Source organism: Heterodontus francisci, chromosome 15, assembly GCF_036365525.1.
Source record: "Heterodontus francisci isolate sHetFra1 chromosome 15, sHetFra1.hap1, whole genome shotgun sequence".
Taxonomy (NCBI): domain Eukaryota; kingdom Metazoa; phylum Chordata; class Chondrichthyes; order Heterodontiformes; family Heterodontidae; genus Heterodontus; species Heterodontus francisci.
In genome coordinates, this window is record NC_090385.1 from 70,657,510 (window position 1) to 70,684,069 (window position 26,560).

At 43.8% G+C, this 26,560-nt stretch overlaps 1 long non-coding RNA gene across 2 annotated transcripts in view; it reads left to right on the plus strand.

The window, feature by feature from the left end:
- The first annotated feature begins 7,516 nt into the window (after positions 1–7,516).
- LOC137377728 (uncharacterized) overlaps positions 7,517–26,560 on the plus strand; it is a 180,523-nt gene continuing 161,479 nt past the window's right edge. For both annotated transcript variants that reach the window (XR_010976475.1, XR_010976474.1), the window contains exon 1: positions 7,517–7,822. This is a non-coding gene — a long non-coding RNA (uncharacterized lncRNA). The remainder of the gene's footprint in view (positions 7,823–26,560) is intronic.

The window sequence follows — 26,560 nt, forward strand, 5'->3', positions numbered from 1 at the left end:
AGAGAAAACCAGATACCACAAACTTCAGAGACTTTGGGGGAGATGTAGTATAAGGGTCTGAAAAGGTTGATGTTTGGAACCATGAGAGTAACACCTTCCACTGTGATGACGATGTAAGAGATCACACGTGTAATAACTTGGGAGAAGCAAGAAGCATCATAAGTAGCAGAATCTAGACAGGCTTCTGCAAAATGTATATAGTCCATGTAAATATAATAAATGAGTTACTGTTTATATTTACAACAACTCCAAGATCTCTGTAAACCAAGCTCAACCTAGCATCTAAAATGCTCACAACAATATACAACAGTTATGTGCCATCTTGTCCTGCAGGAAAGAGGGAAAAATGTCAGTGAGTGTATTGCAGTGTGTTTAGGTGATTTTCCTGCCATAGCTGAATAGTTGGAGGCACGTGGAGGCAGGGAGAGATGGGTGTGAGACATTGGTAAGTGTGTGAGGGCAAGGTGGAGCATCTGAATGTTAGGCATGAGTCTTGATTGCATATGAGTGAGTGATGGGGTTGTAGTGCATTGAGCAGCATCAGAGTTTGGTGGTGCAGTAGGTAGAAGATTTCTTTGAAGATACATTCACCAACCTTGACCACCCCTGTGAGGATATTGTATGTTTTCTGGCACAACAGCCAAGTCCACAGGGCCAGACTCCAGGATTTGACTTCTGTGACCACCTGCTCCCATTCCCTTTGCAGACTGTGCCTTCAGAGTCTTCTGGTCTCCTGTGGAAACATCACCTCTCTCCTCCTTTCCACCTCCATCACGATGGCCTCCAGCACTGCATTCAAGAATCGGAAAGACCTCTTTCTGGCCTTTTTGCTTCATCGCCAGTTCTTTGCCTTCCACCAAAGCAGCTGCTGTAACCCGAGTGCACCTTTCCGTTAAGAGATGCAGGTTGCTTTTAAGAAGTGCTGTCCAGCGCTACATCATACTAGTCAAGTACGCTCCTGGGCCCCCTGTTGAGCATGCAGCCAATCAGCAGCGCATTTCTTATTTGGCTGCATACTACAAGCATGTGGATTAGCAGACAGTGCAAAGTTTGCAAATCGTACATTGCGGCCCCGTAACCTTAGAGAATTTCTGCCCTACAAGTCTCCACTCAAATGCCGGTGAAAACTCTGCAGGCAGCTGTTAGCGTAGTGAACAGTGAGCACTGTTCCTTCGTGGCAGACTGCAAAATCTGGGCCAATGTCTTCTTATTTAGTGGGACCTTTGCTGCAATAAAAGCAATATTTGAAAAAATGGCCATGCTATGCCATGGCACTAAAAAAAACCCCCAAAAAATGCTCATTCCTTCCAGACAGCATGCATAATCTACCCATTAGTGCACTCTAACCCACCTGTAATCATATCAAACAGAAGCAGGTGGCTTATTAAGATATTGCCAAACTTGAGGGGATCAGTAAGGACAGCTTTGTCAATATCAGCGAAAGCGATGATCAACTTTTATACTTTCAACAGCAATTTAACTGGTCTCAGCCAGTCACAGTGTAGAGATGTCTTCAACAGGTTACCTTCAATTAGCAAGGCAAATGCATCTCCGTATATATTACTGTTAAAAAAAAAAGCAACAGGAACAGTTGTTAGTCATCGAGTCATATACAGCATAGAAGGAGGCCATTGGGCCCATCGACTCCATGCCACCTCTCCATGGAGCAATACAGATGGTCCCACTCCCCCATTCAATCCCCATAGCCCTATTTCTTCAAATGCCCATCCAATTTCCATTTGAAATCATTGATTGTCGCTGCTTCCACCACCTTCATGGGCAGCGAGTTCCATGTCATTACCACTCACTGTGTAAAAATGTTCTTCCTCACATTCCCCCTGCATCTCTCAAAACCTTCAATTTGTGTCCCCTAGTTCTTGTACCATCAGTAAATGGGAAAAGTTTTTCATTGTCTAACTGATCTAAGCCTGTCAAAATCTTGCACACTTCTATTAAATTCCCCTCAATCTCCTTTGCTCCAGGGAGAACAACCCCAACTTTTCCATCCTAACTTTATAATTAAAATCTCCCATCTCTGGAACCATTCTGCTAAATCTCCTCTGCACCTTCTGGAGGATCCTCCATACTTCCTGAAGTGTGGTGACCAGAACTGGTTGCAATATTCTAGTTGGGATCTAACCAGAGCTTTATAATGGTTCAGTATAACTTTCCTATTTTTGTAGTCTATGCCTCTATTTATGAAGCCAAAATCCCATATGCTTTACTAACCAATCTCTAAATATGACCTGCCACCTTCAAAGATCAATGGCACCCCCAGGTCGCCTCTGTTCTTGCACACTCTTTAGAACTGTGCCATTAAGTCTGTATTGCCTCACTTCTGTCAAAATACATCACCTCACATTTGTCTCTATTAAATTCCATCCTACACTTGTCCATTCTGCTGGCCCATTTCCTGGCACAGGCAGTTCGTATCATCTTCACTGTTTGCCACACCTCCAAGTTTAGTATCATCAGCAAATTTTTGAAATTCTACTCTTAAATTCCAAGATCCAAGTCATTTATATATAACAAAAAAAGCTGTGGTCCCAGCACTGACTCTTGGGGAACACCACTGTCTATCATCCTCCAATCTGAAAAACAATCATTTACCACAACTTGCTGTTTTCTGTCCTTTAGTCAATTTTTTATCCAATTGGACACTGACCCTCCTATTCCATGAGCCTCAATTTTGTTAACCAGCCTTTTATGTGGTACCTTATCAAACACTTTCTTAAAATCCATATAAACAACATCCACCACATTCCCTTCATAAACTTTTCTGTTACGTCATCAAAAATTTCAATTACATTAGTCAAGCACAATCTGTCTTTTACAAATTCATGCTGGCTAGTCTTAATCAACTCAAACCTCTTCAAATACCTGTTGAAGTTGTCCCTGATTATTGTTCTAAAACCTTACCCATCACTGATGTTAAACTAACTGGCCGATAGTTGCTACGACTATCCTTACACCCTTTCTTGAATATGGGTGTCACATTTGCCACACTCCAATCCTCTGGCACCTCCTTTGTATCTCAGGAAGATTGGAAGATTATGACAAGTCCTTCCACTATCTCCACCCCCACTTCCTTGAGCAATCTGGCATGTAAACCAGCTGTACCAGATGACATATCTGCCCTCAGCATAGCCAGTCTTTCCACTATCTTCTCCCTCCCAATTTTTACCCAATCCATTGCCTCCCCCTCTCCACATCTACTGATATTTTGTCAGATTCCTATTCCTTATTAAAAACCAATACAAAGTACTTATTAAATATTCTAGCCTTGCCTTGTGCCTCTAAACAGATATCACCCTCTTTGTCCCTAACAGGCCCCACTCCACCTCTTACTACCCACTTACTATTTACATGCAGGTAGAAGATTTTTGGATTCCCCTTATGTTGACTGCCATTCTATTCTCAAATTCTCTCTTTGCCAGTATCATTTTCCTCTTCACCTCCCCTCTCAACTTATTGTACTTGGCCTGGTTCTCGCTTGAAGAATGCACCTGACATGTATCATGCACCTTTTTTTGTTTCATCATAATCTCTAGTCATACAAGGAGACCTTTTTTGCTTCCCTATCTTTCACCCTTGTTGTAATGTACGTAGCCTGTACCTGAAGTATCTCTTCCTTAAAGAAAACACATTGTTCCATTACAGTTTTCCTGGCAGACTTTGGTTCCATTTTATCCTGCCTAGACCCCTTCTTACTGCATTGAAATTAGCCCTCCTGCAATCTAGCTGTTCCACCTTATATCATTCCTTGCTTTTCTGCATTATGAGTCTCAACCTTATGATACGATGATCACTCTTACCCAAGTGGTCCCCCACAGACACTTGGTCCACTTTTCCCACCTCATTTCCTAGCACCAGGTCCAGCAATGCCTCCTTTCTAGTTGAGCCAGGAACATACTGATCAAGGAAGCTCTCCTGAACACATTTCAGAAATTCCTCCCCCTCCTCTCCCTTTACTCTAACATTATCCCAATTGACATTGGTGTAATTAAAAATCCCTTATATCATCACTTTATAGTTCTTGCACATCTCTGATTGCCCTGTAGATTTTCTCCTCTATCTCTGTCTCACTATTTGGAGGTCTATAGAATACCCTTAGTAGCATGATCATCCCCTTTTTTCCTCTCAGCTCTAACCAAATGGAGTCTGACCTTGTCCCCTCAAGGACATCCCCTCTTTCTAACTCTACAATGTCTTTCCGAATCAGTACTGCCATCACCTCCCTTTTTCCCTTCTCTATCTTTTCTGAACACTTTATATCATTGTATATTAAGCCCAGTCCTCACCATTTTTAAGTCATGCTTCCATTGTTGCCACTATTGCTGTTTGTGCTTGTAGCTCATCAACCTTATTCACCCTCTGTACGTTTACATACATGCATTGTAATCCTGTCTTTGCATTCCTTATATCCCTTCTTAGTCTACTCCTAATATGGAACTACTACCTTCTCTAGTACTGTCCAAAACTCTCACATTATGCATCTTATTCCTCTTTTCTACTTCTATATGCTGGTGCCTACCACCCTGCCAATTTAGTTTAAACCTTCCCCAACCACACTAGTGAACCTGCCCGCAAGGACATTGGTCCCAGGCTGGTTAAGGTGCAACCCGTCCCTTTTGAATAAGTGCCTTCTGCCCTAGAACTGGTCCCAATGCCCCAAGAATGTGAAGTCCTCCCTCCTGCACCATACTTTAAGCTACGCATTGATCCTCCCTATCTTCCTTCTTCTACTCTCGCTTGTGTGTGGCACTGGGAGTAATCCAAAGATTGCTACCTTTGAGGTCCCACTCTTTAACTTCCTCCCTAACTCTTGAAAATCTGACTGTAGGACCTTGTCCTTGCTATGTTGTTGGTACCAATGTGTACCACAACCTCTGGCTCACTGCCTTCGCCCTATAGAGTATCCTGCACCCTCTGTGTGATGTCCTTTACCCTGGCACCAGGGAGACAACACACCATCACTTTCCTGTGATGTCACACTTTGATTTTTTTAATAAATTTTGTATGCCAGTTCTAGATTGCCATTGGATCCTGGAAACCACTGGTGGAACATTTTGAGCAACATATACCTTGTTTCAGTGTGGATCACTTCTCCTCTTTGAAAAGCTCAAAAGAACATGCAGGTACAATAGGATGGAAAGAATATCCTCATGATTGTGTTTGTTCTATATGTAGGATCCTCATTTATCCTGCTTAATTTTCATAGGAATTTTTAGAGGGAGCTGCAAGGGTTGTCTAAAGGACATTAGTGACCATGATCTTAAATCATGGATGACATTTGAATTAGCTGATAGGCGTACTTGGCATGCAACTTGGAAGTTATGCTATACTTTTATTTGTATCCTATTTTCTCCATAGCATTGTCATGTACTATGGGACTAATGTATTAAGGATATATTAGGTTCTTCCAACCGGGAAGGATCAAAAATGTAGTTCTACACTGATGCAGAACATGGCCTTGATAGAGGCAGTACTTTAGGGACCAATTTAATCCAGCAGCATTTTATCTAATGGTGTGTAACTTCTCTATTCTGCTCTATGTTAAAGGGACTTGAATATCATGCAGAAATCACGACATAATATTGTTCAATTAGCCTATTTGTCATATCCATGCTATCATATCGTACCTAATACTTACTCAGGCTAATGCAAATCTCATTCAATATTATCCTGATTTAAATGTTTTTCTGATGTTGTGGAATATAAGTTACCACTTACAAGTAACAAATAAATATGGATATGATTACAAAATAAATGAGGATGAAATAGCTCATTTAGGCCACTTTAGTTCATCCAGAAGAATCAATAAACACCATTACAGCAATTCAACACAGCATCCACTGTGTCTTAAATGATTCCAAAGTTCTTGTCTCTACCACCACATCTGGAGGTCCATTCCAACTGTTGATCAAGCTGTGTGAAGAACTTACTGATGTAAGTCCTAAATTTGTCTTTCACTATTTGAACCTGATACGGTTTGAATCTAGTCCTACTATCATGGTTTAATTTGAATTATTCTCGACTCACGGTTTGCATACCATACACTAACTTCCACACTCTCTGAGAACCCTTCTCACTAGCCTGTTTTCAGGGTGAACCCAAATCTGTTCAGTGTTTCATTAGGTCACAAAATAAATCCATTCAACAAAGACCGTTTGGCTCATCTTAGCAAGTCCAACTGTGAAGAAATCCTATAGTTCATCCATTACAATATCCAGCTGGGAACAACACCATTTACTTGGAAATCTATTCACAGTATTGCTTATGCTGCATGAAGAAATTCTTTCAGACATGAAGCCTAAATTTTCCCTTGACCAGTTTTAAACTATGCCATTATGCTGCCTTATCTTTATGTCATAGAGCGATACAGCATTGAAACAGGCCCTTCGGCCCACTGAGTCTTTGCCAACCATCAACCACCCATTTATACTAATACTACATTAATCCCATATTCCCTACCACATCCCCACCTTCCCTCAATTCTCTTATCACCTACCTACACTAGGGGCAATTTACAATGGCCAATTTACCTATCAACCTGCAAGTCTTTGGCTGTGGGAGGAAACCAGAGCACCCAGCAGAAACCCACACAGTCACAGGGAGAATTTGCAAACTCCGCACAAGCAGTACCCAGGACTGAACCCAGGTCGCTGGAGCTGTGAGGCTGTCGTGCTAACCACTGTGCTGCCGTCATGCTCTGTATTTTCTTTTACTGTTTAATATCTTGCATTTTTCTCTATAAGGTCCCATTTTAGTCTCGTTTTGTGGCTTGGTAACCAAAACTAGGTGTCGCACTGAAGATCCAAAGAAGCATGGAATTTTACGGGGTAGAAGAAGGTTATTGTGCCTGTGCCCGAACTCTGAAAGAGATACTCATTTCATCCCATTGCTTTGCCCTTTCCCTGTACCCTTTTCACCAGCTTCACCAAAACACTGCTTAATTTTAGCACATAATCTTCAAACTTTATTGCATTACTTTACCAGGCATTATATAGATCACTGCCACAGGAGAAATCATGTCATTACTAAAATTTCAACTTCCTACTGCAGGTTCAAAGTCAGCGAATTACAATATTAGTAGCTCATGTGATATTTACTAAACCTCTGATGCTAGTTGGAACGATGTGAATTATATTCTCATGCTTTTTTGGGTCATTGATTTATTATCTAATTATCAAGTACTTGCTTGATTTCTAAAATCAGCTTTAAGGGAGATCTTTAATGATCTGTGAAGAAATTGGGCCGAAGCTCCAACCAAACTGACAGTAACACCAATCTTTAAAAAATTAGTCCAAACTGCTCTGCTTTCCAAAGAAATAAAATGTTACGAGATAATTCAAATATTTAAGCTGGTCGTAATAGGAATGTAGGAATCTATAGGACTGGAAGAGACTACTGAGGTTCATCAGTCCACTTCCAAGGATTAGTCTTTTGCACCTGTATGCTGTTTACTTGATCAAACATTAATCCAGCTCCCTCTTGAATTTGTCAGGCAGGATACTCGTTCATAGACCTTGTTGCTCCTTAAAGTACTTGAAAGTCATTGCCAGGATTTTATTTGGGCGACAGAGGTCTCAACCACCGACAAAAGCGCCGGCGAGAGCCCAGCTTCACCTCCTCTGGGGAATTCCCACCGGATCAAGTGCCAGTTGGATACTTAAGTGGACAGTGGCAGGCTTTCCCCGGAATCAAGGACACCGATGGCGGAAGACCTGCCTGCTGACAGCTGCCAGTCAATCAGGGGCTGGCAGCTCTTTAACTGAGCAGTGCCACCACACTCAACTGAGGCCCTGGAACCAGGCCACAGGTAAGTCTCAGTGGGAGGGGTTTTGCCAGGTGGGGGTCATGGGAGAGTGGTGTAGGGGGTCAGCAGCAAGCGCAGGGGGGTGGCGCTCAGCAGCACCCCCCCACCTTTCCCAATGTCAGGTCCCTTGTTCAGGCACTGTGCCTTTGAATGAAGGACACCCCCCCACCCCCACCCGCCCAAGGAGCCACCAAGCAGCCCACAGGAGTTTGCTTGGCATGCTTCCCATGCGGCGATGGGCCCGTCCACCATTGGGCTAATTCCAGCAGTGGTGGGATGAGGCCCTTGATTGGGTATTAATTGCCCACTTATGGGTCTCATTTGATGGCTTAATCTGGACGGAGGTGGGAAGGTGGGGGTGGGGGGAGGCGGGGGGAAGCCCCACCACCCTCCCACCCAATTATATGCTCTCTCTGTCTCCAAATCCGATGCGGGGAGAGAATAAAATTATCCCTATTGTTAGATAAATTGTCACTTGGTAGTACAGAACTTGAGGATTGCTGAAAAAAGAGACATGCTGCTGAAGCTTTTCCTCTTGTACTCATTTGGACAGACATAAGAATGACAAATTTCAAAGGGAGCAACAATTTATACTACATGAAGAAAGGGTACTGATTGGTTGGCAAATTGACTCTGATTGTTTGACGCATTGCCATGGAGAATGCACCAGGGAACTATTGTCCCCACACTTTTGTTTAATTCAAAAAGACACAATGCCTGGACATGTTCCTTTTGTCTGCAGAGGACAGGTCCCTGTGTATGAATATATGTAGCTTCTAGCAAGCATAAATGAGCCACATTGTGAGCCCAACTGATAATCTTAAATTGGTTGTTAGTGTAATTCTTAGCACACCCGGGATTGTTCGGTAAGTGTTGTCCAGTCAAGGAATCACATCTAACATTATATATTTTGTTCTGAATTTTGCAAGTACGGGCTGGTGGTGTACAGTCAATACTCTGCCTATTGTGAACAGCCCAAGGGACATGCTGTCTGATACAACCTGCCAGTCGGTGGGATGTACGGCCTATGTACCTGACATCACACCAATACTGACATTTATATATCAAATTACTCATTTGTGTGATAGGCAGAACGTCTTTTTGGCTTATTGACAGCATCCTGTTAGTGTAAAATGCCACTCATGTTGCTACTGCATAGAAAATAGTAGCAGTGTGAAATGGCTAGCTTTTCTTTTCCACTAACAGGATGTTGCCTTCAAGCCAAAAAGACGTTCTGTCTACCACACAAATGAGTAGTGTGGCATATGAATTTTAGTGTTGGTGTGATGCCAGGTATGTAGGATGTACATCCCAATGACTGGTGGATTGTATCAAACAGCACGTCCCTTCAGCTGTTCAAAAAAGCCAGAGCACTGACCATACTCAACCAGCCCGTACTTGTAACATTCAGAACACCATATATAATGTTAGATGTGATTTGGCGATTGGATCTGACTGGACAATCCCAAGTGTGTTAAGAATTACACTAACGAACAATTTAAGATTATCAGTCAGGCTTGCAATGTGGCTCACTTGTGCTTGCTAGAAGCTACATATATTCATACACAGGGACCTGTCCTCTGCAGGCAAAAGGAACATGTCCAGGTGTTGCGCCTTTTTGAATTAAACAAAGTGTGGGGACAATAGTTCCCTGGTACGGTCTCCATGGCATTGCCTCAACCAATCAGAGTTGACTTGCCAACCAATCAGCACCCTCTTCTCATGCAGTACAAATTGTTGCTCTCTTTGAAATTTGGCATTCTTGTATCTGTCTTGATGAGTGCAAGATGAAAAGATTCAAAAGCATGGCTCTTTTTTCAGTCATGTTAGATAAATCTAATTTCTCATTATAAACGTTATACTTTCACTGCCATGGCTAATATTTGCCACTATGATTTTTATTGATTAATTATTATGTATGGATTGATGTGATAAAATGCAGCAAAAACATTGCTTAAATTTATTACAGTTAAATATTATTATTGCTACAAACTATTGCATTAATGCATTTAGGAGTACACAAACATGCATCATATTTTAATGCCCCTTGTTATGCAGAGTGCAGGATTGTATTATGCACTACCATGGGACACTGATGAGGTGTGTATACTATGCGAGTGTATTACTAACAACATAATTTAAAGGTTTTGTAACCCACACTGCCTTAAGGAGACGTAGGCTCCTGTTATTATTACTGCAATTTTGAAGAAGCATTTTGCTTTTCTCTTGTTTCACACCAAAGGAAGACATTTCTTGTAATATATGAAGCCATTTTTCCCTGAGCAATAATGCAGAAGAGAACGAGAACTAGAAATAAATTAATTTACTGCCAAATAAAATATATTTCAGCGCATGTGCACTGAGAATTCCAATCTCATTCAGATTTAGAGCTGAGGCAATCTATCACTAAAATCGTCCCTTAATGTTGCACATGAAAATCTGAGTCATCTATTTACAACTGTGAAAAATAAGGCAGTTCACCACATGCTTGGATCATCAAACAGAGAAATTTTAATATCTTTCTAGAAGAGGTGGCTTATCTCTTTAACCATTGGAAAAAAAATAGTGTGTATAACTAATGGCAGAAAGGTTTGAACAGTTTACTTGCATTGATTTAATTTGGCCATATATGTGTGTATTGTATACAAACTACATATATATACACACACATGCACACAGTGGATAATGTAAGGCTAGCACTCTGTTACTAGATGGTAAATCTTTCAGTATTTGTAAGGAAATCAAAAACCACAAAACAAGGAACTTCAGTGGCCTATTAACATTATTTGAATTTCTAAATAGCAGGCATCAAGTATCTATGTCCTATGTGTATGGGGAAATTGGGGAAACAGTGAGGGTGCAAGGGAGGTCAAATTGGCCGAAGAATCTAGCAAGGCAAGAGATATGGATTAACATATTATACGGCCGCCTCCTGCCCAGCAGCCAGCCAAACTTGCAGCATGGTCCCTGGCACTGGGAGGGAGGCATCAGCTCAAGGCAACAAAGAGTAGGAGGAGGGGGATGTGAGTGATCATGAGGACTGGTGGGAGGTCTGCGATCGGGAGGGCTGTGGGGAGACTGAACGCTTCCTTGAGTGGCCTGGAAGAATTAATACTTTGCACTTGGAAATGTTTCCATGTTTTATTGGTTAGAATAGTTAGAGAAACTGCATTCCTTTTTATTTAAGCAAAATACTGCGGATGCTGGAAATCTGAAACAAAAACAAGAAATGCTGGATTCACTCAGCAGGTCTGGCAGCATCTGTGGAAAGAGAAGCAGAGTTAACGTTTCGGGTCAGTGACCCTTCTTCGGAAGCTGTTTTGTTGACGGCTTCTGGAAGAAGAAATCCACCTAAAGAAACAGAGAGGGCATGGATGAAAGTGGTGGCAGAGTTCAGCAGTCGAGGAGTCATTAGAAAGATGTGGATCCAGTGCAGAAAGTGATTTAATAACCTGATACGGTCTGGAAAGGTGAATGGCAAGTGACACCCAGGCGACAGGTCTCTAAATCTGTATACAACAGCACACACCAAGGTGAGCAGTCTGTGTGCCCACAGTTCTTCTTAACTTTGCCAGATCATGTGGCCAATTTTATTACTGAAGCATCTAGCATATGGGGTGCAATTGAACAGGGGGCATCACTGAGGAGCATAATGTCTCATGTGGATATCATGCTGGAATAGCTGAGCAAGTGTAGCCTACTCATAAATCTTTCTCTCTTCATCTTCTAGGAGAAGAGAAAGCATAATTTGAGGAAATGTCTCAAACGGTGGCAGCGTGCCGCATCTCCACACTCTGACCCCTTTGGAGGAGGCAGCACTGAAGATCACAAGGGTGTCATTGCACCAGGCCGTGGACGACGGCAAGACGATTGGTTGTAAAGAGCAGGGTCATTTTGTAACTCTATCTTCAAGTGAAGGGCATGGAGGAAACTCCTGCCCAATGTGCGCTGTGGCTGTACAAGCACTGTCTTCTATGGAGTTAGGTATCCTGAGGCACTTGCTGAATACCCCAAGTTTTCATCACCACCTTGTGTTTCCCACAGAGCCAGTAGCGGAGCGAGAATAGAGTGTCCCTTTCCAGTCATTCCAGCCTCCTCAGTTGGAAGGGATGTTCCAAAGTCTGCACCATCACATCATTCCTTCGCACCATCCACCAGCACAGACACGCGGACCTTGGTTGGGCCTCAATCCAGATTAGAACTGGGAGCACCAGGTGAGCAGCACATCATGTGTGAACAGGAGGAAGAGAGTGAGGCAGAGTCAGTTGTAGGCAGTCTCCCTCAGAGGACCGAGGACAAACACAGTCATGCTCCACTGGGAGAATCAGAGGCAGATGAGTTCCTGAATGTTGGAGATCCCTGAAGCGTTGTGGAGCCTTGGGCAGACAATGGAGGAACCATGCATCGCATGTGCTCCATTATGACTCAGAGTTTTGAGCGCACCAGCTCCTCCATTGAGAGAGCAGCCAACCTCTTGGAGATCCATATGCAGTACCACTCTGAATGGATGCAGCAGCAGCGTGCTGGCATGCACAGAAAGAGTGACACTCTCTATAGCATTGATCGTTCAGTATTGCTGATGGCACAGAGGTGCTTGAAGTGGAAGTCCCAGCCAGTGGCCACATCCAGCATGCCAGAGTGCCACAAAAGGGCTCAGGCAGTCGAAGAAGATGATTAGGGAGCCAACTCTCAGGGGGCACCGGCGCCATCCTTCGCCTCCTCGTCCCCTCCGACGAGGGAACCATCCATGCCGCAAGAACCTGTGACAGAGGCTGCTCCTGCAAGGACGCAGACACAGCAGCCTGTGGTGGAGTCACACAGGCACCTCAACGATGAGGACAGAAGCCATGGGCATCTCAGCAGTGAGCAGAGACAAGGAAGCAGGCTGCCTCCACCTCATCCTCAGCCACAGGGGGAGCACCTCGTGGAAGTGGGTGGAAACATAAGGTGCCATTTTATGAGTCATCTGGTGATGTTTTTTCAGTTTGTATCATTATTAAGTTTTCCTTTAATAATCATTTCCTTCGCCTATGATTAGCTTTGTGTGATATTATTGCTTGATGTCAAAAGGGACATGGAGTTGAGGGCTGGGTTTGCTGAGGTGCCATGGACTGTATTGTGGGAGAATGTTGGTGGTGAAGATCGCATTTTCAATCTATTTGTGTGGCAATGAGATTATTCAGATGTGTGTGTTTGCTGGATAATTTCTCTCTCTGATGGAAGGTGAGTTACAGAATCATCGGTCATAGGGCTAAGAGCCACAGAAGTAAAACGTTACTGAATTAGTGTAGCCCTTGCAGCTAGGCCAGCCTGTCAGTTGCAATGATGCCTGTGGATGGCCTCGGCAGTAATACCTTCAATGTCTGGGCACCGGGCTCCTCTGAGCGTCCCCTTCGTTTTCTTCTTCTTCCTCCTCCCAGTTCTCCTCTGAGGAAGAGTGGCAATCCAGGTCCTCCTCTTCATCCAGCTCCAGGCCTTTTTGTATTTTCATGTTGTGCAGCTTGCAGCAGACAACCATAATATGAGGCACTGTGGCTGGCTTGTACTGGAGGGCATCACCCGAGCAATCAAAGCAACGGAAGCGCATTTTCAAGAGGTCAATGGTCTGCTCAATGCAGGTAGGTGCTAGTAGATGGCTTTCATTGTGCCGCCTCTCTGCATCTTTTGCTGGATCCTGGACAGGTGTCAGAAGCCACTTCTTCTGGGGATAACACTTATCCCCCAGCAGCCACTCACAGACTCTGGATGTTGGCCTGAAGAGGTGTGGCACCTGGAACTCTTGCGGGGTAATGGCATGATGATAGCTGCCTGGGAACTGAGCGCAGACCTGTAAGATGTGTTTCCTGTGGTCACAGACCTTCAGTGAGTGGAAGCCTTACCTGTTCAGGAATCTGGCTGGCTGGTCTGTCTGTGCCTTAATGACTACGTGGGTGCATTTGATGACTCCCTGGATCTGAGGGAATGTACTGATGGCGGAAACACCCAATGCCCTCTGTGCCTGCACTGGCCTATCTGTCTGAAAATGGATGTATTCCCCCACCCCAGGAAGAGGTCATCCATGACCTGCCCGATGACGTGATGAGCTGCCGACTGAAGATGCCACCCAGGTCCACAGTTGATCCTGGAAAAACTTGGATGCATAAAAATGCAGGGCAATGGTGAATTTGACTGCTGCAGGTAAGGGACTGCCATTATGCTGCAAGGCCACAGGTGAATCAGAACAAAATTGTCCAAGATCATCTACCTAGATAAGTGCAGCCTCGTACAGCACTGCACTCTGTCATTTGTAGGTAGCTGATTCTTGGGCAGTACAGCCAATGTCTTGGATAGCACCTTCTTTCCCTTGCAGCCCCTCACAGTGCTCCTCTGGCCTCCTCCTGGGCAGGAGGATGCATCTGCTGAAGCTCTTCCTCGTTACTCTGTCCAATGTCAGAATAGTCTGTTCCCATTTCAACTCCCTCAGCTGCCACTCATTCATTCACTAGGGCGTTCTCTAAAACCTCTGATGCCCAACTGATGCCAGCAGCCTCTCATTCCTCTAAAGAGTCCAAACACTCACTGTTCACAAATGCAAGTCTCTCAGCCTCAGTGATGGCAACTTTTTGCCACTGGCTGAGCAGCTAAGTATAAATCTCCATTTCTTAAATTTGTTGACCAGTGAATCCATTAGCCCTATTGGCTTCCTGCTGAGTTCACGACAGCTGCACCCAAACGTGTCCCAGACTCTCCATTTTCCTGTGCGTCCTGATTGAAAAACCTTAAACTGCTGATCAAAAGCCAGTTAATGAGCTTCACTGTGTGCTCAACAGCCAGTTAATTGGAGGCGTGTGGGTTGCCAGCTCCCCCCACCCTTTGGAAATAGCATTGCATTCCAGAGGCTTGAAGATCCAGCGACACCATCCCAGAACGTTATTTTCAATATGCGCATGCACCTGTACTCGCTGTCAGGGGCGACAGAAAATCCATCCCTATACATTTGCGAATATTCATTGAGTCAAATTCAAGAAAAGTTTTGAAAGGAATTATAATTTTATTCTTCTCCCACAAAATATTACACCTCTATGCATGAAGGAAGCATTGAAGGCACGATAAGGCAATCTTGTTTAAAATAAAAGCAAAAAAATGTCTTTAGATGGCTACACACCTGCAATGTTAGAGCCTGTCATTGCACTTTACAGATGTTCATTTCCAGCATTTTCTGTACTTAAGTCAAATTTTCAGCTTTTAATAGTTATTTTTCTACTAATGTTTAAAACTGTGTTTAAAAAAGAACTCCATGTGATATCAAGAAATAGCTAAGTTTACTGATGCAGCAAATGTTATGGGCTCTGAAAACATCCTGTGTGTCGTGCAGAAAGATAGTATTCCAAAACTAGCTGCACCTCTAGCCAAGCTGTTCCAGTACAGCTACAGCACTGGCATCTACCTGACAAAGTGAAAAATTGCCCAGGTATGTCCTGTCCACAAAAAGCAGGTCAAATCCAATCCAGCCAATTACTGCCCCATCAGTCTATTCTCATTCATCAGCAAGGGGATGGAAGGTGTCATCAACAATGCTTTCAAGCGGCACTTACTCACCAATGACCCGCTCACTGATGTTCAATTGGATTCTGCCTGGACCTTTTGGCTCGAGACCTCATTACAGCCTTGGTCCAAACATGGAAAAAAGATGATGTGAAAGTGGCTACCCTTGATATCAAGGCAACATTTGACTGAGTGTGGCATCAAGGAACCTTAGTAGAACTGAAGGCTATGGGAATCGGGGGGAAAAAGATTCACTGGCTGGAATCTAACAGTACTGTGGTACTACAGTATAGTACTACACAACACAGATTCCAGCGGTTCAAGAAGGCAGCTCACCACCGCCTTCTCAAGGGCAATTAGGAATAGGCAATATATTTGGCCTTGCCAGCGTCACCCACATCCCATGAATTAATAAAAAAATGCTGGTTGGAACAGGAACAGCCGGAACCTGAATCATGTGTTTAATTTGTGAAGTACAAGTTTGATAATTGTAGATTTTTTTTATTAGAATAATATCTGTCGATTGCTTTTCAAGGAAAACAAAACTACTTTTTAAATAGTCTAGCCCTTTGAACTTGTGACTGGCATTGGTGGCCCAGCCTCAATGAAATTGTCTATCTGGCTGAATAAAAGCAGTTGCTTTACTGCTTGCAGTTGACTCTCATATCTAATTGTGAGTGACAGTTAGAAAAATGTCCCAGCCTGCCAAAAGAAAATCAATCAAAATGCTACAGAAAAACAATTCAGTGTATTTTTTGAACAACCAAATGATCAGTTTCTTAGTAAGAAGTGAAAAATTCTTTCCCCTTTCCTCACGTGGCATGGGCAGATTTTGTTATTTATATAACTAGGTATTGGAGAATAAATTAATTAGTTAGCTACCTGCAGTAGGTAAGCAGAGCACTGGGTATTTATTTCTCAAGAATCAATACAAAACACTTACTTCAGTATCTCATAGCAGACCTCTTACAAATTTCTTTCCACACCTTTTCAGTGGCAATGTACAATCCTCGTCCAGTTACACAGTAAAGCAACTAACCTCTTTGCAACAACATTTTGTCCAACTCAGAGTGAATGATGCCTTGTGTGACATCCACTGATAAATACAGAATTATCGATGGAAGTGATCTGAAATATGGCCCAAGAGCGCAAATATCTACTCCCTCTACCCCTGGTAGAGATTGGAGTAAAAGTGGAATTAGTAAATCCTTTAAAAGATCTGTAAACTATTGCACAAAATTGAGGCGATGCATAATTATTCCATTGCTGCTCATAAGATTGATGTTCCATAGAAATAAAAGTTAAAAACCATCAAAGGAGGAGAAGCAGTTCAGGAGGCAGGGAAGGGGTTCAGAACCAAAAGGTTAATTTGAAGATGCGCCTAAGATTCTACCAGAAACTTTTCAATGCTTAGATTACCTCAGCAATTGACTAAAAGTTCTAAGTGTTTGTTTACTCTGCTGAAAGGCTGTGATCATTCATTTGTGCAAGCAGCTTGTGGGTTATGGACCTTGTAAAAGAACAGCAATATCTCACCATCACCAGTGAGACATTCCCTATTTAACTAATGGAAGTAACTTTCAGATGCTGTCAGCTATAAAAACACTCTGACATGTTGTCAGATGTTCCTGACTTCCCTTGCTAATCCAGTTTAGCTGTCTGCTACCCGTAAGCAGGTGGGGACAGAGGCAAATGTGATTTCCAGTGCCCATTTTGGATTGAGCTTTTAGATCCACAGAGGTATGAACTTGTAAGTAAGTGTCTCTGGAATTATGAGCTTGTTTAGGTATTTGGCGTTCATTGAACATACCATTTTCAAAGCAAGTAGTTTTTTTTTTACAGATTTTAAAAGCTGGCACACTCAACCAAAGGTAAACATTGTTGCAATGTAACGAATGCATGATAGAAAATTGTAGCTAATATTCGACTTGAGGCAATTTTGCTAATATTCACACTATTTATTTAAAGCTTTTTCAATGAGATTTTTCTTTAATGTTCTCTTATTTGAACATGCAGTCATTCAGGTCATTAATTAAAGTTCTAATTACATTTCAGCAAATCATCAATCAATGCCATTCAGTTGTACTACTGAACTTCAAAGCGCTAACTAAATCATTTATCAAGCACTGCTAGAGGATAGATGACTACTTATCTAAATGGGTTTCCCAATAGTCTGACATTTCTTTGTATTTTCCTTTTAGATTTTCCTCAACCAATATACGTGCTGACATACTGTTTGGATTGAGGGGCTGACTACTGCACCAAAACTAGTTTTAAGTCTGCCACATTCACTTGTACATACGTGATTCTATTCTTGAATTACTGGTACAAGTTATAGGATAGATGCTCTCATCATTTTAGGGTTATATCATTATTTTTTGCTTTCAATGAACATCTTTTGACAAGGCTTAATCATTCTCAATTTTAGTACCTGCAGAGTACAGTACATTGCTCTTAACGATATCATTGACTTTCCATAATTTTGATACATTTTGAAAAAAGTGAGAGGGTATCACTTGAATTGGTCTTCTGCTTCTAATAGAAAGTTTATTCAGTTTATTTCTCCTCTTTTTATGTTTCTGGTTGGGATGATGATCCAGCTTCTTTTAGAGATATAGGCTGGAGTTTTACTGAGCCACTGAGGGCGGGGTCGGCAGTGAGGGTGGTGGGGGAAGTAAAATGCAGTCGGGATGCGCTTGATGATGCAATGTGCCAGCTCGGTGTCAGTAAAATCACACTCTTGGCCTTTTGGCACGACAAAGACTAACAAACTAGTCTATAGATTCACTAGCCTGTTGTTAGAAAGACAGAAATTGGAGTTGGTGCACTCAAAAATTGATCTTGAGGCATAATTGGTCTTCTAGAGTGAACCAGATCTTTGTGGGAGCCTACTGTTCTTCATCTTTAAGACCAGATATATTAAGACTATGCAGACCTTCATTGCCAATAGCTATGTCTATCTTTATTGCTTGCTTCTGTGGATCAGCAATGGCTAAGTCATTGAAACAAAGCTTGACTCTCTGCTTGAAAAGAAGAAATTCTAAAAGCAGGTCAGATACTTTTCAATTAATGGTATGGAAAGGTGTTGCCATGATTGCAATGATTCTGAGTACAGAAGAAAATATAATTTGTGAATGCAAATAACACAGACAAGATGGGACAAGTGGCCTCTTTCTGTGTCTTAAACTTTCAATGATTCTATGATTCTAACAGAAAGATTTGCAGTATCTCTTCTGAACAGACTTGGATGGTGTGGTACTGTCTTTTGCAATGGGAAAAAAAAGAAATTGCCATTCCACTGGTGAGCTGGTTTGGAGGTTGTGGTGCTGTCACTTGCTGTGGAGCCTTGTTGTAGTACCACTAATGAACAGGCTTAGAGGTTGTGGTGTTGTTGCTGATTTTGCGTGCTTTTGGATTAGCCCTACCACGAAGGATGCAATTGGTGCAAAGAAAAAAAAATCAAAGGTCCAAAACTAATGCCGATTTTCTTTTTAAAAACAGCAATAGCAATCGTTCCTCCTGAAGCAACAACAAAGACATTCCTCTGTTCCGTGTCTTGACTGTTGCCCGTTCCGCTGTTCACCAAAAGATTGTGGCATTCCCCATATCGAAAATATGCCAATTTTTTGCTTGACCCGGTAGCCCACTGCCATGATGGCGCTGAACCGTCTGACGCACCTCGCAAACGTAATGGCGTCTCTTACCTCTGTACAGTGTTTGCTCATCCAGACTTCCTCAAGTTACTCTTGATGTGAAACACTGATCCCAAAATCACTGTGTCAATTGAGTCAACAGGAGTCTGCAGCCAACCGACTTCACAGCCTGAAGTGAAAAGAAGCTGCAGCCAACTGCACTGCTTCGAAGATCAAAAGGCTGGATGGGTTGGGCTGTTGGAGATCCAGATCGATGCTGAACAAATTTGAGAGAAAAAAAACTTGCAACATGGTCTGATCTTCCAATCGGGTGGCTCAGTGGTGCAGTGGTTAGCACCACAGCCTCACAGCTCCAGCAACCCGGGTTCGATTCTGGGTACTGCCTGTGCGGAGTTTGCAAGTTCTCCCTGTGACCATGTGGGTTTCCGTTGGGTGCTCTGGTTTCCTCCCACAGCCAAAGACTTGCAGATTGATAGGTAAATTGGCCATTGTAAATTGCCCCTAGTGTAGGTAGGAGAATGGTGGGGATGTGGTAGGGAACATGGGATTAATGTAGGTTAATATAGGATTAGTATAAATGGGTGGTTGTTGGTGGGCCGAAGGGCCTGTTTCAGTGCTGTATCTCTAAATAAATAAAATAGAGGAGAAGAAGTGTGCTCTTGTCAGAGTCCTAACTGTTACCAACTTGTAAAGTGCCTAATTCTTCTAATGTGTTGCATCTTTGGGTCTTTAGAAATCGCACCGCTGCCAATCTATTGCCTGTTCCTTGAACCTCTATATTGGTAGAGACTGTACACAAAGACTGACCACTCCATATGGGATCAGTAATGCAATATTGTGGGTTCTTTATTGATTACTGAGAGCAGCTAGTACATTGAGTTGGTTACTGTACAGGTGTAGCTTCAAGACTGCCTAACACTCAGAATCACATGGTGTGTTACATCATAGCTCTGACATGACTAACATGATCCTGTCACCACACCTCTTCAATATGTACACACACAACAGAACCCACACACTGCAGCAGAGGAAAGTTAGAATATTTGCCACTGCAGGGGATTCTCTTCCTTGCTCAAAAACCACCCTCCACCACCACCACCTCCCCACACACTCGAGTTTGTGACACCAGAATTACAAATGTCTGACTTGAACAGAATAACCAGCGAGACCAGTTTCTTCTGACAACTCACAATCACTTTATTGAATTACCCACAATCCTTAGAGAAGGGTTACACTCAGCAATCACAAGTAACAGCTGCAACTACAATTACGTTACCCAGGACCCTGTCCTTTTAAAAGGATAAACCCCCTATTCCTAACTTAATTTCATAACTTAATTCTTACAATCACCCCTCGGTTAGTCAGTTGACGAGTATTCGTAGGTCCGTTGATGGAGTTGACCAAGCTCTACCGTCTTCCTTGACTGCCTGCAGGAACAGTAGCATACCCTGATCTTTGGCTAGCTCTTCTCCAAATTTGGCAATACTGCAAACCTTTAGTTCTGATTGGCAACTTATGTCCTCATTGTTGATATTCCTTTTTTAAAAAAAGGTCTCTGTGAAAGACACAGAATCACCTATTTCCAGCTAATAATCAATTTCAGGAAGGCCAGTCTTTCATACCTCTTCAATTTTCAGATTTACACAGTACTTGAGCCCATCTCCTTCCATTGTCTGTTTCTTAAGGTCATCAGGCGCTAGTCCCTTCTTTTATTGTGGTTGCAAGACATATATGCTATTGTGCCCTTAATTCCCGACAGGGCTATGTGACTGTTCCACTGAAACTTTTAACTTCAGCAGACTCTCAAAGGAGTTAACCCCTTGTTGTCCTTCACCATGGCTCCACCTGAGCAACCATTGAGCAGGCCATTGGTCTCCTGAAGATGCAATTCAGGTGCTTGGATCAATCTGCTGGAGGCCTTCAATATTCATGCATTGTGGTTTTCTACTGTGCTCTGCACAACCTAGCACAGCAGAGGGGAGAAGCCTTGAATAATGAGGACATTATCAATTGGCATTCCTCATCCAATGAGACAGATGAAGAGGAGGCTGCTGAGCAAGCAGCACAGGATAAGGAACTCCTTGCACCAGAGGCAATGGGAAATGAGAGATGCACGAGGGAGGCTCAAGACAATCTCATACATACCCATTTCTTGTTACCTTGAGGCCCTTTCACAATCAGTGCAATAAAGACACACCTTTATGTGAACATGTTGTCGCCTCCTTCATCTCGCACTTCATCGCCTAGCGACCAGGTTCACAGCGCGCACGGACAAAGCTGATCAGCTGACCAGACGTAGCCTACTCCAAACGAGCAGCCCATTGAGGGACCAAGGCTGTTGATGGCATCTAACAAAGCAGCAAGAATGGAAAGTATGACCAACATCAGTGCCTCTAACATTCATTGAGTGACACAACATAATAAAGTCTTAACATGTACAACGTCTAATCACCCATAAATCCCAAGCGTATCTAGGTGCTCTTCTTAACTCACTTACATGAGTTCCTATGAGGTGCACCCCTGCGCTTGCAGTGAAGGCCTCCCAACCTGCGTATCCTGACCTCAGCAGAGGAGGAGGAGGCCCTCGAACTGTCTGGATCACAGGGCAGCCGAGTGATTGCTGATGGTGAAACAGGAGTGCGATCACAGGAGAGTGAGTGAACAAGTGCAGGGGCACAAGGGGTACATCTGGCCCACACATGAAGCACAGTGCTCATGTGTCCACCACTGGAAACATGGAGCTCCACATCAGGCATGGTTGGGATGAAGCGAAACAAAGCCCCTAACCCCTAAACGTTTGTGTTCTCTCATGCAGGTCTCGGTAATCTTGATGGACACGCAGCTGGAGAGAGCAGGGGCCAGCCGGCAACCTCTGAGGAAGAGGAGGGATCCTCAGAGAGTGCACCATCGCATCATTCCATTCCAACAGCACAGATGCTCTCACGTTGGTGGGGATGAGTCCGCGATTAGATTCAGGGTCACAAGCTGGTGAGTGCATCGCAGAAGTGCCTGCCGAGACCACTGATAGTCAGAGGACTATGAGAAGCCAGGCCCATGCTGAGCTCTAGGTGAATGACATGCCTTTGGAGTCATCAGCAACACAGCGCCTGCTGGAGCTGAAGTGAAAGTTAAGAGAACATCTGGTGGACCTGTCAGAGGCTTTGCGCACCCATCTGCAGAAGATGAAGGAGTCCATCCAGGCCGAGTGCTTCCATGTCTCTGGTGTGTATACGCATGGCTTCCTCCATTGAAACAACCCTCCTGGAGAGCCAGATCCAGCAAACCACTCAGTGGATGTCAGAGATGTGTGCAGACCTGCATACCATAGCTTTGTCCATGAGCTCTATGCAGCAGTGGCAAGGCAAGAGTGGGAGGAGGCTCCTAGAATCTCCACCAGGTGCTCGTCCTTCTCAGGTCAGCAGGGAGGTGCAATTGGCTTGCAAGGGAGGAGGAATGGCTATCTTCTGCATCTGGGGGCTCCTGTCAGTGCACTCCTCGTGTGGACAGTGGCTCCTCTGCCCCTCTGGCAGTGACCCCAGCGCCTCCAGTAGCCACGGCAACAGAGGAAAGTTCTACACCTGTGCAGGAGTCCCTCAGCATGCCAGGGGCCTCCAGACCTCATGCAGTCAGAGGACAGCTGCCAAGGTCTCCCAAGCTATGAGGCAGCCTGTTCAGCAGCCTTGCCAATGGCTGGGCAGTCACTCCCTCCCATATTTCACACCCTCTCATGTTGCCGCATGAAAACACCAAAGAGGAAAGCAGTGTAGAGAGTTCACCTTAGTGGAGTGAAGGAGGTAATTGACTCGTTTGTGGCACTGCACCCATGTTCTCAGGGTGATGCCATGGCTGCTGACCTCCTCTGTAATCTCTCTCCAGGCTCCACTATCAACATTTTGGGGGTCACTATTGACCAGAAATTTAACTAAATACTGTGGCTATAAGAGCAGGTCAGAGGCTGGGTACTCTCTGTGCTCTGTTGCAAGTGACTCACCTCCCCACTCCCCAAAGACTCTCCAAAGGACACAAGTCAGGAGTGTGATGGAGTTCTCTTCACTTGCCTGGATGAGTGCAACTCCAACAGCACTCAAGAAGCTTGACACCATCCAGTACAAAGCAGCCCACTTGATCGGCACCCCACCCACCACCTTAATCATTCACTTCCTCCACCATTGGATTACAGTGGCAGCAGTGTGTACCATCTACAAGATGCACTACAGCAACTCATCAACGGTTCTTTGATAGTCCTTCCAAGCTCGCGACCTCTACCACTTAAAAGGCAAGGGCTGCAGAGGCATGGGAACATCACCACCTGCAAGTTCCCCTCTAAGTCACACACCATCCTGGCTTGGAACTATATAACCATTCTTTCACTGTTGCTGGGTCAAAATCCTAGAACTCCCTACCTAACAGCACTGTAGGATACCTTCATCATATGGACTGCAATGGTTCAAGAAGGCAACTCACCACCATCTTCTCAAGGAAAGTTAGGGATGGGCAATAAATGCTGACCTTGTCAGCGACTCCCACAACCTGAGAATGAATTTTTAAAAATTGCCTTCAGAAATAGCACAAAATGGGTGCCAAAGTGCAACCACAATTTTTTGTTTCACTCTCTTGCATCATAACTAATTATACCCTTGTATGGATGGTGAAAGGAGCAGGCTTGATAGGTCAAAAATGTTTTTTTGTTCCAAGTTTTGCAATATTCAGATATGTTACCACCTTTTTTTAAAGCAATGATATTCCTTATATCATTTAAAGTAGCATTTTTCCATGTTATTTTGTCTTTGTCAGCTATCAATTGTGCTTACTGAATTGAGACTAGTATTTAATCTTTTGTGTCACCAGTCAAAATGTTTTGTTGCCTTGCCATGAATACTCACCTATTATTTGTAAGTGGCTAATAGTAACAATCTGATAAAATTGGAATAAAGTAGCAACTTCAGCATTCTGCGAGGACTTCAGACAACATTGGACTGTAAATTTGCAAGGACTCTAATTTTTCTATTTTTAAATGTTCATAGTGTTTAAGAATGTAGTTCTTTTAATTAAAGAGTTAATTTGTTGATTTAAAGACACCTGGTTTGGTTAGCCTTATTCGGGGGTTAATAGATGGTACAATTTGGTGGGTATTTCTTTAATTTGGAAAGTTTTAAAATGATATGTTAGCCGATCTGTGGAACAACGGGATTGAATTAACAGTGCGTTGGTCCCACCACAATCCGAATCATATATTTTGATTGGGGGCTTTGACAGGAGCGGTCGGTCGTAACATTACTTGCAGAAATATATGATTTCCATTTACTAATTCTCCACTATTAATATATCATCTCTGGATTTGAAGACCACAAATTTGGGCTCCATCACATTCATAGTAAAATGTCATCTGTGCAGTGTTGCTCACCTTCAGCAGATTGTGACGTCAGTCGGTTTGCAATGCTGATTTGATGTCAGCATTGCCATTTTGGACCTCGCTGCTCTGGCTATTCCCCTCTCTTAACCTCGCACAGCTGAACATGTATTCAGCAGCAGGAAAGACCCCCCTCCCGACCCATTCCAGCACTATATAAAGGGACCATCAACAACATGCAGGTTAGTTGCTGATTATTTTCTACTCTGTTTGAGTTTGTGGAAGTGCTTGGTGGTTTGAGGAGTTGGTTAAAGTTGGTGAAGTCTGCAGAGCGTGGTGCTGCACATAGATAAGGCCTTAGTTGTAACTGCAAGGGTTCTGGTCACACCACTTGCTCAGAGACCTGGGTGCTATATTTCCCTTGGGCTGTAGCATGATGGGGAGATGGAGCAGAGGCAGCAAAGAAGAGGATAAGGTGCTCATGGGGAGAATGGCTATCAGCAGGATGTCTTATTCACCTAGAGTCTTGCAGGAGCGCTTCTATTCCCACTTAAGCCAGGAGCAGTGTGTGGGTGATCTCCACTTTACAAAGGAGGTGCTTACAGAACTCTGTCACTTCTTGGAACCAGACCTGCAGCCTCACAGAAGGGCAGGGATGGTGCTGCCAGTGACAGTGAAGGTGACTGTGGCCCTAAATTTCTTCATGTCGGGATCCTTACAGGCTGTAGCCCGCAACACCTCCCAGTTTGCCATCCACTGCTGCAGGAGAAACGTGACTCTGTATGTCAAGAAAGGGTAGTTTATTGTGTTTTGTTTGAATGCAGAAAAGCAGACATAGTGCATGCATGGCTCTGGAAGAGTTTCTGACCTACAGAAGAGTAAAGATGGCACAGCATGGCAGAGAGCAAGCATTCAGATTTTCTGATTCATCACTCAAGGCCTTGATACAGATGGTGCATAGGAGGAGAGAAATCCCCTTCCCACAGGGAGCCTGGAGACCCTCCCAAAAAGCACTTAGAACAGGATGGGAGCAGCTATCAACTGAGGTCAATAGGAACAATGTCGCCCTGAGGACCTGGATACAGTGCCGCATGAGGTTTAATGAACTCACATGAGTGGCCAAGGTCAGCGAATTCATCTTCAAATGCCATATCCTTACAATTGAGCCACTGGCCTCACACAGTGCTCATGAACTACACTCACCTGCACAATTCATACCTCACATTCATAGCTCCACCTCACTCTCAAACACTTAGCATTGCTGCAAACCTCATCCCACATCTCTTTGTTTGCACACACTGTTAGCTATTCAACCATATCAGACACATCACCCAAACATGTTGTACCACACTTACTGACACACTTCAATTTCTTCTGCAGGACAAGGTGCACATATCCAGAGGTAGCAGCACTTTTCTACAGGGAACACGCTCTATGTCTTTACCCCTATGGAGGAGGAGATGGTGGTCGCCATAATAGGAGTGGCCATAGCTGAGGCATTGGCCAGCGGGGGGTTGAGACCATAGAAGAAAATGAGGGCATGCTCCCATTTTGGTCTACCTTCTCACATCCCACTTCCCCCTCATCCCACATTCTTTTCTGATGTGCAAGCTGCAAATGGGGTCAGCATACATTACCTACTTTCTCCCACCTCCGCTCATGCCAACCCTACCCTTGTACCTTTGCCCTCTCAGATGCCTAAGAACTACAACCTGGTCAGGCAGTGGTGCAGGAGCAGGAAGACCTAGTGGATCAAGGCACTGAAGATGAAGAAATACTGTCATGCTATCTCACACTCGCAGCCACCAGCTCAGATACTGACACTACGCATACTTTAGAGGTTACATAGAGGTGAGATGTGCATGGGTGGTTTGCAGCCAGGGTAGGAGAAAGCATAGTTCATGTGCCAGCTTGGCAGAGGGCAAGGTCACTATGGAGAAGGACGATGTAGGTGTAGAGATCCAGGAGGGGGATTGTGATATACTTGAACATATTAGCATTGAAAGGGAGGAAGTATTAGCTGTTTCAGCAGGCTTAAAAGCGGATAAATCCCGAGGCCCAGATGTGATGTATCCCAGACTGTTATGTGAGGCAAGGGAGGAGATTGCAGGGCCTCTGGCACAAGTTTTCAAATCCTCTCTGACCACAGGAGAAGTACCAGAGGACTGGAGGACAGTGAATGTGGTACCATTATTCAAGAAGTGTAGCAGGGAT